Raw genomic sequence first — 20,828 nt, forward strand, 5'->3', positions numbered from 1 at the left:
GCACTCAGGAAGGAATATACTTGTAGAGGTAGGTGACCTTGCAAGAGGGCTCGGGGGGAGATACAGTCGAGGAGGACATATCTCATGGTTGGGTGGATAACGGGCAGGCAATAATGAATATGATCCTTACAAGGAGTACAAATTGTTCAAGCAGGAGACAGGTAAGTGGTCAATCCTGGAATTGTTTAAGTGGAATAATGAAAGAACTGAAGATGATAAGTCTGCAACAGTTTAGAACTATAGTTTTCGTTTAGTTAATATTTTGGAAAAAACCGTAGTAGAACTGTAGTTCTCATTTAGTTATTATTTTGGAAAACTATAATAGAACTGTAGTACCATTTAGTTGTTATTGTGGAGAACTGTAGCAAGCAAGAAATGAATTTATGAATATATACATATCAGAAAACAAGAACAAACAGTTTCCCATGGAGACATTTAGAACTATAGACTCTATCTAGGGAAAGGCTATAGTATTTAATTGATTTTGGATATCAGGAGAGTGTCAGTGGCTCAGTGGTGAGGAGTTAGGCAAACCCTGAGGGTCACAGTTACCCTGGAAATACTCATAAGAGCTAATGATGGCACCATTGTGTGTCCTCCAACAAATAAAAGCCAGAGGGCAAAGGTTAGATCTGTCGGCTCGTCTATAGCTAGGGTAGAATTATGTGGTTCCGTTATAAGAAAGCTAGCTGCACAGTACGACTGTGTGATACAGAAAGTGTTGTGGGTCTATTATTGCGAAGTTGGACTCCTATTTGGTGTCTTATCAAGACTTTCTTTCCTATTTCCTGGGTTACGGAGATGCCTAAGACGATTGATAAAAATTACAGTAGCCAGGAGTCATTGACTCAGACTTTTATCATAAAACAATCAGCCTTCATACCAGAAATATAAACCCTTTAAATGGCAAGGTCCCTCAGTCATTAACTGAACCCTGGAAAAGAGCCTGTTATGTTAAGGAGTTTCTAAGTCATCAATACAAATGGGATTATCATTCTTAGTAGGATTTATGTCGTAGTCATGCCCAGGTTATAGGCGGTAGACAACTAGAAAAGGTTGGAACAAATGCCAAGAAAGGTTACAGCCATGGAGGAGCTCTGAATTCTAAAAAATCAACAAACTATAGAGATAATTGGAACAATACAATTTCCTGTTAAATTTTCGATCCATCGAAATCAAACAGAAAAAAAATGAAAGTCGTTCTGAAATACAAATGTGACAACCATTTCACTGTCCCAGAAAAGAAATTAAACCTTATGTAAATATGTTAATCAGAACGAACATTGAGTAATCAACTGTACATGAGAAACGCCAAAAAAAAAACAATACACAGGTCTGTAAATTTCCTCATGGACACGGTGCAACAATAAATATATATATATATATATATATATATATATATAGTTGTAACCACAGCAAATAGTCCCGTTGATTATGGGCCTAACTTATAAGTCCTGGTCATAACAATCCCTTGGAAGTTGCAGACCCATAGCTAGTATCATAATAATTACAAGCTCAAGAGTCGTGAGGAAAAAACCCCATCGTGGTCTTAAGCCTAAGCCACAAGGAGCCCTCGGCGCTTTTTGTAAACCCTAGCTAACATCCCGGTAGAGATATTCTGTAAGAGTAAAGCAAATGGCAATGACAGTAGACATTTCCAATCTCAAACGGAAGTGAACCCCCTGAAAAGTCTTTAAAAGTATCTTGCTTCTAACCAGAATTTTTGTAGCATGACATGCTTACCCGGTGCATAGCATTCAGCACAGACCATTGGTATGGTAACTTCCAGGTCCGTCACACCATTGTTCATGACCTATAAGACAACAAAGGTTCGTAAGGGAATGTAGAACACGGTTATATAAAAATGCTCGAAATAAAATGCAATATAATTAAGCAACCATAACCCATCTCATACCTGGTTGTGTTGAGGCCAAGAAGGTCTCAGTCTACACCCAGATCCTTGTAGATCGCCTCCATCATCTCTGGGCATGGTCATTGCAGGGGAAACTGAGTTGTGGAAGTAGAAATCGAAAGCCAGTGCGAAGAATGAACCCCAACCATGACAAAGCGCCAAAGAATGAACCTCATGCCTGACAAGGTGGTGGAATATACTCCCGGGGTGAATACAGCCATTGGATGAGTCCCTCGCCTTCCATGCCGTAGATGGGATGAGGTTCCCAAGGTCGCCAGGTTCGAGACTTCACTTGCCACGCCACGTCATTCAGGACAGTGGAGCGATTAATGCAGGGCAGCGAGCCATTAAAACAAAATCAGACGTGGAGTCCAACATAAAAAAAATCAGGTAAATCAAACCATAGGTTAACTACTAACCGGAAAATGATCAACGTTAACCATCTCGGTATTTCCACCAATACGGTGACTATTACTCAGGACTAGTATGCCAACTAAAACATAATAGCACAGTTAATGTTAATAGGTGAGTGTAGTACCGTAATAAATTCTTTTTTTTACCATGGTAAGTTTTAGATTAGGACTGTTACAAATTGGTATCAGAGCCAAGTCTCCATATTGTGACCTCTGGGACAATACCGGAACAAAAAAAAATTGTGGAAATAAACACAGCAAAAATTGTTTTTTTTTTTGTAACGTTAAAACTATACTATTATTTACATTAGCAAAAAACATTTACATTAGTTCAAGACAGAAAGAACCAGGTGCCAGTAATGGCATCCTGGAGTAGCTAAGACTGCAAGGTCCAAGGATTTGACCAGAAAAAAAAGAGCCAGCCCTCACAGGGGCCCTCAACAGAAAATCAGATTGATCCCGCACAGGGGAGACAGACACTTCCCAACCATAGACATAAGGTGCTTGAACCCCAGTCCCGAACACAGACAAAATGCATTCATATCAAAACCAAGACAAAGACAAACAGTGAGAGAGGCCCAAAGACCAAACAGAAGAGCCACAGAAACCTGGAGCGAGGGTGCCGCTAATCGTCTGGTTTCTCCTCAACCAGCCGGCACCACCCATATTCCTCCACCTCCGCTGCAGTGGGAGCAGTATCCATGTTGACGTCTTCTCTTTTGCTGGTCATCGCCTCCTGATCCAGAGGGATTTTTGAGACATTCTCTGGGTCTGCAGCAGGAGTCTTTGTATCTTTCTCAGAGCTGTCAGCTGGCATTTTCCCACGACTGTCTAGAGTTTCATTACCATCCTGGGAAGCTTCGATGAAAAGAACCGACACATGGGCACTGATCCGGGGGCAGTTCAAAGAACTGTTAAAGTTGAAAATGGCAGAGCCGAAGGCGGGCAAGGACACAGAGTCAGGAGTGCCAGCGTCCATGAATTGACTTGACTGAAGGGGGTTTGCTCCAAGGAACGAATGCCATGGCAATGGCAACAATGGGGAGAGGAATCAGTAGCAGGAGAGCGTGAAGATCCTCCACGGGAGGTGCCTCGACGGCTGAGCATTCGCTGTCAGGGCCTAACCATAATTGCAGGGCCCGAAAGGATGAGGCACAGCGCGAGAGTGAAAGATAAACCAGTCCCGGGGAGATCACAAACAGACAGCGGAATGATCCAGACGGAGAGGCAGTCGCTTGGGGCTGCACAAAGCTCCTGTGGTTGAAGAAACCTTCCCAGAGGAAGAACCATGAACATACCATGACCCGGCGCATTGAAGCCCAACCCACCATAACTTTTAACATTACTGCCTCCACCTCGAAACCCGTCCGCCATAACTGCAACCTCCAAGCGAGCCAAAGAGCCGGACAAAGCATTTAAGCTTCGCTGGTGTGAAACATAACAACTACTTCCGCACATCTGAAGACATGCCTACGCCCATGTGTTTACCTCGTGATGGTGCATGGTTGGCATGTGGTGACCTTCAAACGCCTGTCCCATCCAATCTATCACCCGCATCTGAGGAACACAGCAAAAATTTTTACAGTTGTGGCATTGCAATTTATTTATGTTTTATAGGCAAACAGTTATTGCTAATCACTCTTCTGGTTCCATTTTAGGATAGGACAAAGGAAAACAGCAGCGATACAATAGATAGTAAGTATGCGAAGAGCTGACAGTGCTCTGCATAGATTTGTAGCAGGTCAGGGACCTGCAATAAACCCTGGGGACAACCCAGAGCTATGGGTACAACTCGGCGAGGAGACACGTAGCACGAACCTTGCAATATTAGAGACAGTATAGGAACTGAAGAATGAGATGGCTCGATTACGAGAGGATAATGCAGGACTGACGGTGGAACAAGAAAGGATTTTAAAAAGTCTATCTGATAGATAGAACCAACCACTAGCTAATCCCAGTCCAGAAAAACAGAGGATGTCAGAAGAGCAAAACTATCATACAGAGTCTGAAAGGTCAGAAGAGGGGGAGGAACAATATGACAATGGATTTGAATAGCGGACCTCAAAATGTCGAATGATGGAACTGTAAGGAGAATTTCGTAATATTAAACCCCCACACTTTGGTGGGGAACAGGAGGAAGCAGCTGAGGCATGGTTAATTAACATGAACAAATATTTCATATGTATGAATATGATCATAACCTGAAGGCATGATTGGCCATCTTTCAATTACAGGGGAAGGTAACCCTGTGGTGGGAAGAAGTTAAGGTCCTCAAGGGGGTAAGCAAATAGACCATAACGTGGGAGAAATTTCAAAAGTACTTCAAAGAAAGATATCTAACTGAGCGTTTCTACGACGAAAGGCAAGGGAATTCCATGCTTTTAGGTTTGGACAACAGACTATGGACGAATTTATTACCCATTTTACTTCCCTGCTTCGCTATGTGCCTTACATTAGAGAAGAAAAAGCTAAGGTGCAAAGATTTGTTAGTAGTTTACCCTTGTATATACGAGAAAGGATTGAGTTTGACAATCCTAGGACGATGGATGAAGCTATCCGCAAAGCCAGGATCTGCTACCAGCAGAATAAACAGAAAGGAGAAGCTCTGAATAAAAGATGGAATGAGAAAAGAGGTAATAAGACAGCTGGGAAAAGTAAAGGAAATTGCAGTGCTGGAGGTAAGGGAATTGGCAAGGGACAGCACAACAGAACTATACGGATAGGCTCATTTAAATCCAAGCTAATCAGTGAGTCCAGAGTGAGCGAATAGTCTACCAGATTGGATGGTGAAGGGGCAGCCAGACCCCCAATACAATGTTGGGGTTGTGGAGGACCACACTACGTAAAAAACTGTCCGCAGCGAAAGGGAAATGAACAGATATCCCAAATCCATGAAGCATCGATAGTCGGCAGTGTGGGACGTAGCGTGCCAAGGATTAATGCAGCCCTGGACGATCGTCAAGCGGAGTACCAGCTAACCATGGTGGAATTCAAAGGTAAAATTTCAAACCTTTCTGTAGCTATTTTAATTGATCCAGGAGCCACCCTAAGTTATGTTAGTCCGAAGGTAGTAGAGCATTGTAAACTACAACCTGTTAAATTCAAGAATCCATGGCTAGTACAGCTAGCTACAGGGGCTAAGAGGTGTGTGCTAGCAAAAATTAATAACTACCCTTTAACAATAGCAGGGCAGCCAGTAGTAGCAGATTTAAATGTGATTCCTCTTGCTTCATATGATGTTTTGATCGGAATGGGCTGGTTAGAAAAGCACTGGTAATTAGTGAACTGCAAGACAAAGACTATTTATTATAGAAATGAACTTGGTGAGAAGCAGGAGATGCAAGGAATTAAGTAGCCAGTGCAGGTTCGGCCAATAACTGCATCCCAATTGACAAAATGCCTCAGGAAGGGATGTCAAATTTATGCAATGCAGGTGGGCTATGCTGATTCAAAGAATAAGACAGCCACGCTAGATAACATCCCTGTAATACAGGAATTTTCGGATGTATTTCTAGAGGAGATGCCTAGACTGCCACCTAAGAGGGATATAGACTTTACCATCAAATTGATATCAGGGGCAGCACCAGTATCGCGCACACCCTATCGAATGAGCGTACATGAATTAACAGAATTAAAGATGCAGCTACAAGAATTGTTAGACAAAAGTTATATTCGCCCTAGTGTATCTCTGTGGGGAGTCCCAGTATTATTTGTCAAGAAAAAAGACGAACTCTTTGAATGTGTATAGTTTATCGTCAGCTGAAAAAGCTAACAATCAAAAATAAATATCCTTTACCATGGATCGATGAGTTGTTAGATCAAGTGAAAGGTGCAATAGTGTTCTCCAAGATTGATTTGTGCTCAGGTTACCACCAGATTAAGATTAAGGAGGAGGACATCACTAAAACATCTTTCCGAACAAGGTATGGGCATTATGAGTTTGTGGTGCTACCTTTTGGGTTAGCCAATGCCCCTGCCACTTTCATGTGTTTAATGAACAACATGTTCCATCAATTTTTGGACAAATTTGTGCTGATATTCATTGATGATATACTGATATATTCCCGCTCTAGGGAGGAGCACCTTAGACTGGTACTACAAACCCTCTGAGAACACCAATTGTATGGTAAATTCAGTAAGTGCGATTTCTTTAAGGAGGAAATACAATATTTAGGCCATAGTCTCACTGAAGAGGGGATCACAGTGGACCCTGAAAAGATAAGGACCATAATGGAATGGCCTATACCAAAAGATGTAGCAGACATCAGGTCCTTTATGGGGTTAGCAGGCTATTATAGACGATTTGTGGAGGGTTTTTCAAGAGTAGCGTACCCTATCACCTCCTTACAGAAAAAGGGAAGGGCATTCAAATGGACCCCAAAGTGTCAAAAAAGCTTTGAGCAGCTTAAGCATCTGCTCACCACAACACCCATTTTGAGTATAGCTGACCCTAATAAGGACTATGTGGTATGCACTGATGCAAGCAAGGAGGGTGTGGGAGGTGTGTTGATGTAGGAGGGAAAAGTGATTGCTTATGAATCAAGGAAGCTAAAGGAGCATGAGCAGAAGTATTCTGCTTATGACTTAGAGTTAGCAGCTGTCATACAAGCATTGAAGATGTGGCGACATTATCTCATGGGGAGGAAATTTTTATTACTAACAGACCACCATAGTCTGACTAATTATTTCAGCTAGCCCACTTTAAATGCGAGGCAAGCACGCTGGGTATATTTTCTAAGTGGGTTTGACTTTGATATTAAGCACTTGAAGGGGAGAGAAAACTGGGTCACTGATGCTTTAAGTCAGAAGGTGCAATGTTTGTACGAAATCTCCTCCAGTAAATGGAAAAATCCCTTAAAGGAAATGATAAAAAAATCATCAGACCAAGATGCCGAATACCAGCAAATAAAACAGCAGGTACAACAGTTTTCCAGTGAGAGAAATCAGTAGGGATATGATCTAGATGATACTGGAATGTTGCATTATAAAAAGAGGTTGTACGTACCTAGCCAAAAGAGTCTTAAAAATATGATTTTAGATGAATTTCACATCAGCCACTATGCTAGACACCCAGGTTACCAAAAAATGATCACTGCATTACGAAAAGAGTACCATTGGCCAGGGATGAAAAAGAATGTAGCTGATTATTTAGCGCGGTGTTTGGAATGTCAACAAATTAAAGTAGAGCATCAGTACCCAGCGGGGTTATTACAACCCTTACCCATTCCAGAATGGAAATGGGAAACCATTTCTATGGATTTTATAACAGGGCTACCTCGGACAAAGAAGAACAATGATTCTATTATGGTGGTGGTAGACAAATTGAGTAAAGCAGCACATTTTATACCTGTGCAATCCACCTACAGGGTTGTGCAAATTGCCCACATCTGCATGCAAAATGTGTTTAAACTGCATGGACTCCCGAAGACAATAATTTCTGATCGTGACGTGAAATTCACGTTAACCTTTTGGAGGACCTTATTTGCAGAAATGCGGACACAGTTGAATTTCAGTACAGCTTACCACCACTAGACCGATGGTCAAACAGAGTGAGTGAACCAGGTGGTAGAAGACATGTTAAGAGCTTATGTAATGCAGAAACCAACGCAGTGGGAGGAATATTTACACTTGGTTGAATTCGCATACAACAACGGGTATCATACTTCGTTAAAAATGAGTCCCTTTGAGGTTCTGTACAGTCGAAAATGCCGGACACCCTAAAGCTGGGGTGGGCCCGAGGACAAATTAAGGTTAGGACCAGAGATGCTCAAGGAAATGGAAGATATGGTAAAAATGGTACGCGCTAATTTAAAAGCTGCACAGGATAGACAAAAAAGTTTTGCTGACCGGAAGAAGAGGTCCAAATAATACCAAGTTGGTGACCATGTTTTTGTGAAGATTCAAGTCAGAAAAGTATCTTGCAATGGAACGGGTGTGCAAATTTGGCACCCCGATATTATGGACCATTCCAGATCTTGGCTAGAATTGGGCCAGTGGCTTACCAGCTCGACCTGCTAAGCCACATTCGGGTCCACAATGTCTTCCATGTCTCTGTGCTACAAAAATATGTTTATTACCCTAAAAATGTGATTAGATGGTAGGACATATAGGTAAGGATTAATTTCAGTAGACCAGACTAAAAGTTCACATTAGAAGAAACTGATTGGAATATTGTTGGTTGCAGGTCGAACCGGAAGGAGAAGTCTTGGTCGAGCCACTAAGCATCCTCGACAGGAGAGAAGTACATCTGCAGAAGCGAGCCATTACCCAAATTAAAGTGTAGTGGCAGCACTTTGGGCCTGACGAGGCCACTTGGGAAGATGAAGAACTTATAAAAAAGGCCTACCTGGAACTGTTCATAACAAAAGGACATCGGGACGATGTCCCATAGTAGGAGGGGGAGATGTCATACCCCGGAACATTGTAAATATTCTGTTGTAATTATTTTATTACTGTATTCAATTACAAACAAGATAATGATGGTTATTTGAATTTAAGAATATTTTTCTTAGTTTTGACCATGGAAATATTTCTTTAAGTTTCTCTTAAAAAAAAAAAACAATCTAAGCTGGAAACTTCCGAGGAAGGAAGTTGGGGCAAACAGGCAGTTACTTGAAAGCAACCCTAATTGCCTCCCCTAACCGAAAACACCTCGAGGCAAGGAGGTGGAATGGGGGGAGGATGCCAAGTCTGGTAATGACCAGATAGCATGCACTCAGGAAGGAATATACTTGCAGAGGTAGGTGACCTTGCAAGAGGGCTCGGGGGGAGATACAATTGAGGAGGACATATCTCATGGTTGGGTGGATAACGGGCAGGCAATAACAAATACGATCATTACAAGGACTACAGATTGTTCAAGCAGGAGACAGGTAAGTGGTCAGTCCTGGAATTGTTTAAGTGGAATAATGAAAGAACTGAAGATGATAAGTCTGCAACAGTTTAGAACTGTAGTTTTCATTTAGTTATTATTTTGGAAAAAACCGTAGTAGAATTGTAGTTCTCATTTAGTTATTATTTTGGAAAACTATAATATAACTTTAGTATCATTTAGTTGTTATTGTGGAGAACTGTAGCATGAAAGAAAAGGATTTATGAATATATACATATCAGAAAACAAGAACAAACATTTACCCATGGAGACATTTAGAAATATAGACTCTGTCTAGGGAAAGGCTATAGTATTTAATTGATTTCAGATATCAGGAGTGGGTCTGTGGCATAGTGGTGAGGAGTTAGGCAAACCCCGAGGGTCACAGTTACCCTGGAAATACTCATAAGAGCCAATGATGGCCCCACTGTGTGTCCTCAAACAAATAAAAGCCAGAGGGCAAAGGTTAGATCTGTCGGCTCATCTACAGCTAGGGTAGGATTATGTGGTTCCATTATAAGAAAGCCAGCCGCACAGTATGACTGTGTGATATAGAAAGTGCTGTGGGTCTATTATGGAGAAGTTGGACTCCTATTTGGTGCCTTATCAAGACTTTCTTTCCTATTTCCTGGGTTACAGACATGCCTTAGATGGTTGATAAAAATTACAATAGCCAGGGGTCATCGACTCAAAATTTTATCATAAAACAATTCGCCTTCATAACCGAAATATAAACCCTTTAAATGGCAAGGTCCCTGAGTCACTAACTAAACCCTGGAAAAGAGCCTGTTAAGTTAAGGAGTTTCTAAGTCGTCAATACAAATGGGACTGTCACTCTTAGTAGGATTTATGTTGTAGTCATGCCCAGGTTATAGGTAGTAGACAACTGGAAAAGGTTGGAACAAATGCCAGGAAAGGTTACGGCCATGGAGGACCTCTGAAGTCTGAAAAACAACAAACTGTAGAGATAATTGGAACAGTACAATTTCCTGTTAAATTGTCGATCCATCGAAAGCAAACAGAAAAAAAGAAAGTCGTTCTGAAATACAAATGCAACAATCATTTCACTGTCCCAGAAAAGAAATTAAACCTTATGTAAATATGTTAACCAGAACGAACACTGAGTAATCAACTGTACATGAGAAATGCCAAAAAAAAAACCATACACAGGTCTGTAGATTTCCTCATGGACACGGTGCAACATATATATATATATATATATATATATATATATATATATATATATATATATATATATATATATGTTGTAACCACAGTAAGCAGTTCCGTTGATTATGGGCCTAACTTATAAGTCCTGGGCATAACAATCCCCTGAAAGTTGCAGACCCGTAGCTAGTATCATAATGATTACAAATTCAAGAGTCGCGAGGAAAAAACCCCATCGTGATCTTAAGCCTAAGCCACAAGGAGCCCTCGGCCCTTTTTGTAAACCCTAGCTAACATCGGTTAGAGCTATTTTGTAAGAGTAAAGCAAATGGTGATGACAGTAGACATTTCCAATCTCAAACAGAAGTGAAACCCTCGAAAAGTCTTTAAAAGTATCTTGCTTCTAACCAGAATTTCTGTAGCATGACATGCTTACTCGGTGCATAGCATTCAGCACAGACCATTGGTATGGTAACTTCCAGGTCCGTCACACCATTGTTCACAACCTGTAAGACAACAAAGGTTCGTAAGGGAATGTAGAACACGGTTATATAAAAATGCTCAAAATAAAATGCAATATAGTTAAACAGCTAAAACCCATCTCATACCTGGTTGTGTTGAGGCCAAGAAGGTCTCAGTCTACACCCAGATCCTTGCAGATCACCTCCATCATCTCTGGGCACGGTGATTGCAGGGGAAACTGAGCTGTGGAAGTCGAAATCAAAAGCCGGTGCGAAGAATGAACCCCAACCATGACAAGCACCAAAGAATGAACCTCATGCCTGACAAGGCGGTGGAATAGACTCCCAGGGTGAATCCAGCCGTTGGATGAGTCCCTCGCCTTCCATGCCGTAGATGGGATGAGGTTCCCAAGGTCGCCAACTTTGAGACTTCACCTGCCGCGCCACGTCATTTAGGACAGTGGAGTGATTAATGCACGACAGCGAGCCATTAAAACAAAATCAGACGTGGAGTCCAGCATTAAAAAAATCAGGGAAATCAAACCATAGGTCAACTACTAACCGGAAAACGATCAACGTTAACCATATCAGTATTTCCACCAATATGCTGAGACTATTACTCAGGACTGGTACGCCAGCTAAAAGATAATAGCACAGTTAATGTTAACAGGTGAGTGTAGTACCGAAATAATTTTTTTTTTTACCATGGTAAGTTTTAGATTAGGACTGTTACAGAATCCATTGAAAGTTTTGATGTGAAATATTGATTTGTGTTATTTAAATTGGTTTTTTTATTGTATATATGAATTCAACACCATGAAAAACCCCTTGGGTGCTTCTATTGTGCAGTCTTTACCCATCAATCTTATGATTTCAATAAATATGGATTATTTTTTCTAATTATTTATTTTTATGTCTTAATTTTTTAAGACTATGTGATTTATATTGATTTATTATTTTTAGATGTTGTCATGTGAAGGCAAGAGCTAATGGGCCTGCCATTGGGCATTAAATGCCCGGCTATATGCGCCCTCGATATCTTTTTATAAGACGCGCGTGTGCTGATAGATAAATAAAAAATAATGGTGTCTGTTATAAAAAGCTATCGGGGGCGCATGTAGCCGAGCATTTAATGCCCAATGGCAGGCCCATTAGCTCTTGCCATCATGTGAATATATGTAAATAGATTTATTTTTCTTATCACAAACTAATTAAAGAAATATTTATAGGTAAAATATTATTATTATTATTATTATTATGATCATGTAATAAAATAAATAATATTTTTTATTTTGATTACTAATTCGAAAACATAAATTTAACATTTTTATTTTTTATATCATAATGTTATCTACCACTAACATAACAACATTTCTCCCTCAAACATTTGAGTCATATCCATCCAATATTTACAAATAATTAATATCATTATAAATATAATTATTTTAACATACATATATATGAAGTTAAACGACTATAGTGGTGCAATCATTATTGAAACATTATTTTTTGAGTAGTCATGTTTAAATGTTATGTAGTTTCACTAAAATTCATTGTACTTGATTTGTTCTTAAGGCATATAATTTTATTGTACTTGACTTGTTCTAAAGGCATATTATTTTTTGCTTACTTAGAATGTTGAAATGATGAATATATGTTTTAATATGTTGCAGACCTAAATAATTTCAATTTCTATTGCATTTATATATGTTTTTATGGATATAAATAAAATAAAAATTGCATTTATATTAAAAATAATATAAGTGATTACAAGATGTTAAAATGAAAATCAAATCTAAATTTATTTAGAAAATCACATATAACTAGCAACTTTATAAAGTGTATTTTAATAGAGTTAATTGTACAATATATATATATATATATATATATATATATCTATCTATCTATCTATCTATCTATCTATCTATCTATCTATATATATATATATATATATATATATATATATATATATATATATATATATATATATATATATATATATATATATATATACTACCAACTAATTTAGTGAATAGTTGGCTAATAATGAGCATAACTTAGGGCTTCTAATATTTTAGCTCGTCCTCTATTATAATGGGAGTGGAGCTAATTCCTTTTGAGGTACATGTGCTCGTGAGCTCCATAGTACCTTCTCAGGTCAGAAACTTCTTTTTTGAGATGGTATATTTTTGTGTTAACTTATCTCAAGGTTAAGGGCCTTGGCTTGGTATGCTCCTTGCTTCTTTGAAAAAATTTGGTGTCCGTTTCATAGGAAGCATCTACAAATAGGGCTTTAGCTTGATTATTCTTTGAACTACCACTGCCCTATTCTTTGTGCATTGCTTGTAGAGAAGCTTCTAGCATCTTTTCCTTCATTTCTCCTTCTGCCAACATTTTGATGCTGGACAGAACCTTTGAATCATCATCTTGAATGGTGTGTGCCATACAGATTTTTTCTTTTTCCTTATTTGACTTGATTTGGGTTTCTTCTTCTGAACTGAGGATTGATTCTGACTCTAAATTATTGCAATTTCAATCTTCAGATTCTATAGATTCAAATTGATGTATATTTACATGCTTAATGTTGGAATCAGAATTATAGGAAGTAGTTCTTGCTGTTTCTGAAGTGTTGTAGCAGTCATTTTTCCTTAAATGCACTTCTTCTTTAAATTTGATTCCACGGTGTCTTCTTGTCTCTCTCTGGGATCTTTGTGACGCAGCTTCTTGTGATTTCTTTCCTCTACTCATCTTAGATTCTTTACCTTTAAGACACTTATTTGTTGCATGCCCATTTTGGCCACATCACCAACAAAATATTCCATCCTGTCTTTGTGTTTTAAGATGGATATCTTTTCCCTCATAATAATGAGTTTTAGGGACATATATTTAAGATCCTTTCTTTTGTTCATTTTTTCTGTAAGAACAGACCTTTGAATTTTTTGTAGGCTGCCTCTGGGCCTTTTTGTTTCTTTTCTTTCTCCTTTTTCTCTGATCAATTGGATTATCAATTGCAAGCCCATACTTACTACAAATTGATTTGTTGTCTGGCAGTCTTGACAACTTTTGCATTGATTTTTTCACCCTCATGCTGGTCTAAAGTCTTACCCTTGCTTTGTCGTTATTGCAATAAATTTCACCCCAGGTGTATCCTTCAAAAGAATTCTTGAAGACTTATTTCCTCTGGATATACTTGACAAATTTAGAAGGTAGAGTAGCAAGATAAACCTGCTTCCATAATGCATTTTGCCTTTATTTTACTTCTTAAATTTTTTGTGTCCAGTCACGATGAAAGTCTTCATATTAGGACATTTTTTTACACTTGAGGTTCAAGAGTACCATCTCATACTTAGAAATCTCAATTGTAGCTCCACACCAGCGCTCAAGAATAGAGGAGGTGATGGATCCTATCATATTGCTTTGTGGAGTACCCTCCTCATTGTAGGTGACATCACCTTCTTCGTCCTTAACTACTTATGCTTCCATTTCTGTAATAAGTGCAGGATATGATTCAACATCCCACCATCTTTGCAATGTATAGGTAAAACATTGTATGATTGTTTTAAAGGCTTCAACTTCTATTTTTCCCTGCATACACATAATTTTATATTCACTAAACATTTGGTCAATCATTTGCCTGATTTGACCATTGTTGAGATTTTCAATGTTCCGTTCTTTGTAAGATCATGTTTGAAAGGTGTGAGTTTCTGGAAGTTTACCTTGAACAACTAGGTTAGGGGCTGAATATCTCAAAAACTCGCTTGAGAGGAGCTCATAGATGGGAATTAAATGCTTTTCAGAAGACTCGAGATATTCATTTTCAGTGAAAGCTTCTGAAAACAATGTGTAGGAGACTTTTGGTGAACTACTGGGAGATTGCTCATGAAGTTTTGGCTTTTCCTTTGGGAATAAATAGGGAAATTTTTCTACTTTCTTGATAGCATGTTAGATATTTATAGGGTGGCTAAAAAGCATAGAAGAAGGAATTTGTTTATCTTTGGGTGCTATGGAAACGTTTTCAAATTTATCAGCCAATTCTCTGATAAGACTATTAGTGGTTTTGAATTCAAAATCTAATTTCTTTTCTATGCTTTATATTCGAACAGAAGATTCTTTAATGAATCCTTTCAAAGTAGAAACTAAATAATTTACATTGTTCATATTATTGTTTACATGCTTTACAACAACATGTAAGGAATCAAAACAGTCCTTATGGCCCTGGGATTTGATCATATTCATTTCTAACCTTTTAAGGGTAGTGTTTGTCCAATTTATCTGCTTGCTAGCTTTCTGTATTCTTTCATCAATGCCTAGTGTAGATTCACCTGTGTGGACCAAAGGAATAGCTTTTGTTGCATTACTAGACTCACCTAAAAATATTCCTTTGAAAGGTGGAAAAGTGGTGGTAGTGTCTATGTTGGTGCCATCATGGTTGGTCCATGAATGTTTTTGTGCAGAAGATACCTCTGCATCTTCCATGTGAACTTCTTGCCATTATTCTGTTTCTTTCCAACTGTAAAAAGAAATCCAGGAATATGTATCTTCCATATATTGCTTCCATTGTAAAGATAGATTTCTTTTCTCAACACTAGTGTGCTCATATCAAATTCTTTCGATGCAAGATGTGTGTATAAATCCCAATTTCACATTCTTTTCATCCATTTGGGGTCAATTTTATATTTTGGACATCCATCCATTAATGAGAAGAACTTATACATTTATGGAATAGGAGTTTTTTGCAGTTTTCAGGGATATCGTTTTCAAATATGGATTGCGGAATTAGACTGTCAAGTCGCTCAATATATCCCAATCCATATCTAGGAATTCCTTGAAGATGCATTTTACTAAACATTTTAGTAAGCCTTGGGTCTTCGATTTCCAGAGAAGGCAATTCATGGATCATCATGATGTTATCAAGACTAAAAGGAATGTCAGAACATTTGGGATTTGGGTATGCATTAGCAATAGTGGTTGGTGGAGCTTCTCCTGTGGCTGGATTATGATTTTTGTGGAGGATTAAATATGCAGGTGTTTTAAGCAAACTACTGAACATCATCTCGGACATTTAACTTTGAGATCAGAGAAATACAAAAATTGTTGAGTTCAAATAAAGCAGCATGTAAATAGTTTGGAGGTGAATTATATACATATGTAGAAGTAGAAGGTTGACAAAGGTCAAGACTTGACTTTGGCTGAATGGCATGGCAAGATTTTTGTATTTTTTGATGGTTAATAATTGATCCTTGAGGAAAGGACAGGGTAGTTGAAGAAGATCCTTCTTGGATTTGTGCAGTTGTAATATTTTTGAATTTTTCACGACTTAGGGAGATCTATGACCCAATTTTCAAGAAAACTCAGGTCTTCCCATCTGATTTTTTGATGTTCTATTTTATGGTTATTAGCATTAGTAATTACAAGAGTGCTTCATTTGGATTCTTGGCTGGGAGTATGTAGTACTACCAGATACAATGTGTTTGTGTGTCTAATACACCCTCTAGTATGAATTGCAATATTTGTTCTTTTCCTCTTCATATCAAAACCAATTGTTTTGATTTGAAATTTTAGGATATCGTTTATACATTCATCAAACACATAGATAGAAAAATTATGATGACAACCAAACCAAACAAGGTCGTTTGATAAGGGAGCCACAATGCCTCCAATTAATGAATTTGTATATCTGTTATGTGTGAGATCCCTAATAGTGGCCAACACATATGTATTTAACCCTTTGTGGGTGAGGGCATTTATGCTGACTCGTATACAACCAAGGTGCAGATATTGGGTTCTGTGTCTTCTAGCTTCTTCCTGAAGCTTCTTCGGGTCTAAGAGAGAAATAGTCTGAACAAACTCAACATTTTCTTGAATTTGATACACACATTCTTTTACAGATACTCTAATAACCGCTTTAAGATGAAAGAAAAACGTATCTGAATATATAGTGGATGGATTTATAGAAGGCAAAGCCCATCAGGCTGAAGGCTAACTTTCAACTATTTCTAATTCTACAAAGTTAACTTCTCTAGAAGATACAGATTGAAAAATATTTGCCATATTAAGGTTGTGGTCTTGTGCCTCTTGTTGAATTTCTCTTAATGACAAAATTTTTCTTTCTGAATCCATTTTATCAACAAACAAAAAAATAAGGATAAATACCCAATAAAACTAAAGTTATGGCTTTGATACCAATTTTTAGCAGGGGTAGGACTTTGCACCAGCATGAGGATGAACAAATCAATGAAAAATCTGTCAATATTACCAAATGGCAAAATCAATTTGTAGTAAGTATGGGCTTGCAATTGATGATCCAATTGTTCAAAGAAGAAAGAGTAAGAAAAGAAGAAAAAAGCCGCAGCCTACAAAAAATTCAAAAGTCTGTGCTTACAGAACACACCAGCACAAGAAAGGATCTTGCAAATATGTCCCTAAAACTCATTATTATGATCCCAAAGATATCCATCTTAAAACAAAAAGACAGGATGGAATATTATGTTCGTTACGTGGCCAAAAGGGACATACAACAAATAAGTGTCCTAAAGGTAAAGAATCTAAGATGAATAGAGGAAAGGAATCAAAAGAAGTTGCCTCAAGAAGATCCTAAAGAGAGACAAGAAGACATGTTGGAATCACCATCAAAGAAGAAGTGCATTTAATGAAAAATTATTGTTGCAACACTTCAGAAACAACAAGCACTACTTCCTATATTTCTGATTCTTGCATTGATTATGTAAATATACAACAATGTGAATGTACAGAATCTGAAGATTGCAATTGCAATAATTCAGAGTGAGAATCAATCCTCGATTCAGAAGAAGAGACCAAACTCAGGTCAAATAGGGAAAAAGAAAAAAAATTGTATGGCACACACCATTGGAGACAATGAATCAAAGGTTCTGTCTAGCATGAAAATGTTGGAAGAAGGAGAAATGAAAGAAAATTCACTTGAATCTTTTTTACAAACAATGCACAAAGAAGAGGGCAACAGTAGTTCAACGAATAATAATGCTAAAGCCCTATTTGTGGATGCTTCCTATGAAAAGAACACCAAATCTTTTTAAAGAAACAAGAAGCATACAAAGCTAAGGTCCTTAACCTTGGGAGAAGCTAGCACGAAAATATACCATCTCAAAAAAGAAGTTGTTGGCTTGAAAACATAGATCTCTCAGATATAGAACAAGAAGGAACCTATTGAGAATGATAATGTAGAGATCTATGAAGATAAATCCTATTCTGGAATGGGATTTGGAGAAATGAAAATAATGACAATCACATATTAGCAACATCATGTGTTGTTGACCATGATATCCAAGGAGAAAAGTTCACTTTCAGAACTTTAATTGATTCAAGCGTCGATATCAATGTTATTAACAAAATTATTTTCCTAGCTAAATACTGGAAGGTGGATCCTTGAAAAGTAACTGGAATTGGAACTCAAACTTTCAGGTATGAAGCTTCTATTGCCACCATCTATTTCGGAAAATAGTGTATGAAGTTAAAATTTGCAGTTGGAGAAATACTCATAAACTGCATATTGGGAAATGTGCTTCTAGCAGTAGTTGAACCCCATGGGTCAGCCAGATTGCCTGACGGCAAAGCAGGATTTTTCATTTCAGTACCAAATCATAAAGTATTTCTAGAAATATTGACCTTACCATATATTTTTACTCCCAGAATTTCCATAATGGTACAAACAATGTAGGAAGTAGAACTATCAGAGAAAAATATTGCAAATTGAAAGAATTTAAATATTCAATCAGAATCAAAGAACAACTCCAACTTCCAATAATCATATAAAAAATTGCAGAACTAAGAAAGCACCTGGAAACTTAGTGTTGTTTAGAAAACCCATTTAATGAAAAATGATTGTTGCAGCTCTTCAGAAACAACAAGCACTACTTCCTATAATTCTTATTCCAGAATTGAGCATGTAAATATACATCAATGTGAATGTACAAAATATGAAGATTGAAGATGACGAGTCAAAGGTTCTGCCCAACATCAAAATGTTGGTAGAAGGAGAAATGAAAGAAAAGATGCTAGAAGCTTTTCTACAAAAAATGCACGAAGAACAAGGCAGTAGTAGTTCAAAGAATAATCAGGCTAAAGCCTTATTTGTAGATGCTTCCTATGAAAAGAACACTAGATATTTTCAAAGAAACAAGAAGCATACCAAGCCAAGGTCCTTAACCTTGGGAGAAGTGAGCACGGAAATATACCATCTCAAGAAAGAAGTTGTTGGCCTAAAAGCACAGAGCTCTCACATAGAAAACAAGAAGGAACCTATTAAGAATGATAATGTAGAGATCTATGAAGATAAATCCTATTCTGGAATAGGATTTGGAAAACTGAAAATAATGACAATCCAATATCACCAGTGTCGTGTGTTGTTGACCATTGATATCCAAGGAGAAAAGTTCACTTTGAGAACATTGAATGATTTAGGCACAGATATCAATTTTATTAAATAAAAGATTGTCCCTGTTAAATACTTGAAGTGGATCCTTGACAAGTAACTGGAATTGGAACTCAGACTTTCAGGTATGAAGTTTCTATTGCCACCATCTGTTTCGAAAAATATTGTATGAAGTTAAAATTTGCAGTAGGAGAAATTTCCATAGACTGCATATTGGAAAATGTGTTTCTAGAAATAGCTGAACCCCATGGGTCAACCAGATTTCCTGATGGCAAAGCATGATTTTTCATTTCAGTACCAAATCATAAAGGATTTCTAGAAACATTGACCTTTCCATATATTTCTACTCCCACAATTTCCACAATGGTACAAACAATGCAAGAAGTAGAATTGTCAGAGAAAATGATTGAAGAATTGAAAGACTTTAAATCTTCAACCAAAATCAAAGAACAACTCCAACTTCGTAGAATCATACAAAAACTTGCAGAACTAAGAAAGCACTTGGAAACTGAGTGTTGTTAAAAGAACCCAAAGGCTTTCTGGCACATAAAGAAACACACAATAGAATTTCCTTTCAAAAATAAATTTCAATGAAAACCTTGTAAGAGTAGGGAAATTCCCATGAACAGAGACTATAGAAATCTTTGCCAAAAAGAAATCTTCAGTCTTCTGCAAAAAGGACTCATCAGAGAATCCAACAGTCCACGGAATTGTTATGGATTTTATGTAAATAAGCATTCAAAATAGATCAGGTGAGTGCCCAGACTTGTTATAAATTATAAACCTATCGAAGGAAGCTTAATTGCAAAAATTATAGGAGCCAAAGTATTCTCAAAATTCCACATGAAGTCTCGTTTTTGGCAAGTTGCTATCAAAGAAGAAGATAGATTCAAAACTACTTTCAACATTCCAAAAGGGCACTATGAATGGAATGTAATGCATTTTGGACTAAAGCATGCTCCATCTAAGTTCCAGAAGGTAATGGATCAAATTTTTAAGCCCTACATTAAATGGTTAAACATTAAATGGTTAATTGTGTATATAATGATGTGTTAATTGTCTCCAACACCATAGATGAACATTTAAGACATATCCACACTTTTTCTCAAGTTGTAAAAAGAAGTGGTTTTGTTTAAGCAAAAAGAGGATGGAATTGTTCCAGACCAAAATCAAATTTCTATGTCATATGATAGAAGATGCCCGGATAACTTTGCAGAAGCATGCTGTAGAATTTTCTAATAAGTTTCCTATTGTAATCACAAACAAAACACAGCTGCAGGGCTCCTCAGTTGCTTGAATTATTTTAGTAATTTTTATAAACGGTGTGCAGCGTACTGCAAGATTCTTAACCAAAGATTGAAAAAAGAGCTTTCACCATGGACAGTTGATCACACTAAAGTTGTCCATTAAATCAAAAGCAAAGTCCATACATTGCCAATCATCTATCTTGAAGATGAAGATCTCCCCAAAATTGTTAAGAGTGATGCTAGCAACCTTGGATGGGGAGGAATACTAAAGCAAGTCAAAGAAGGGACTGAGAAAATTGTACAATTTGCCTAGGTACATGGAACCAGTAGAGAAAAGCTAATCCACT

At 37.7% G+C, this 20,828-nt stretch overlaps 1 pseudogene; it reads right to left on the reverse strand.

Moving 5' to 3' along the window:
- Nucleotides 1–10,668: 10,668 nt before the first annotated feature.
- The window catches only part of LOC149188672 (caffeoylshikimate esterase-like), a 61,969-nt pseudogene continuing 51,809 nt past the window's right edge, over nt 10,669–20,828 (reverse strand).

Source organism: Pinus tabuliformis, chromosome 3_1 (genome assembly GCF_031772625.1).
Source record: "Pinus tabuliformis cultivar Carrire ecotype Pingquan chromosome 3_1, CPIR1, whole genome shotgun sequence".
Taxonomy (NCBI): Eukaryota; Viridiplantae; Streptophyta; class Pinopsida; order Pinales; family Pinaceae; genus Pinus; species Pinus tabuliformis.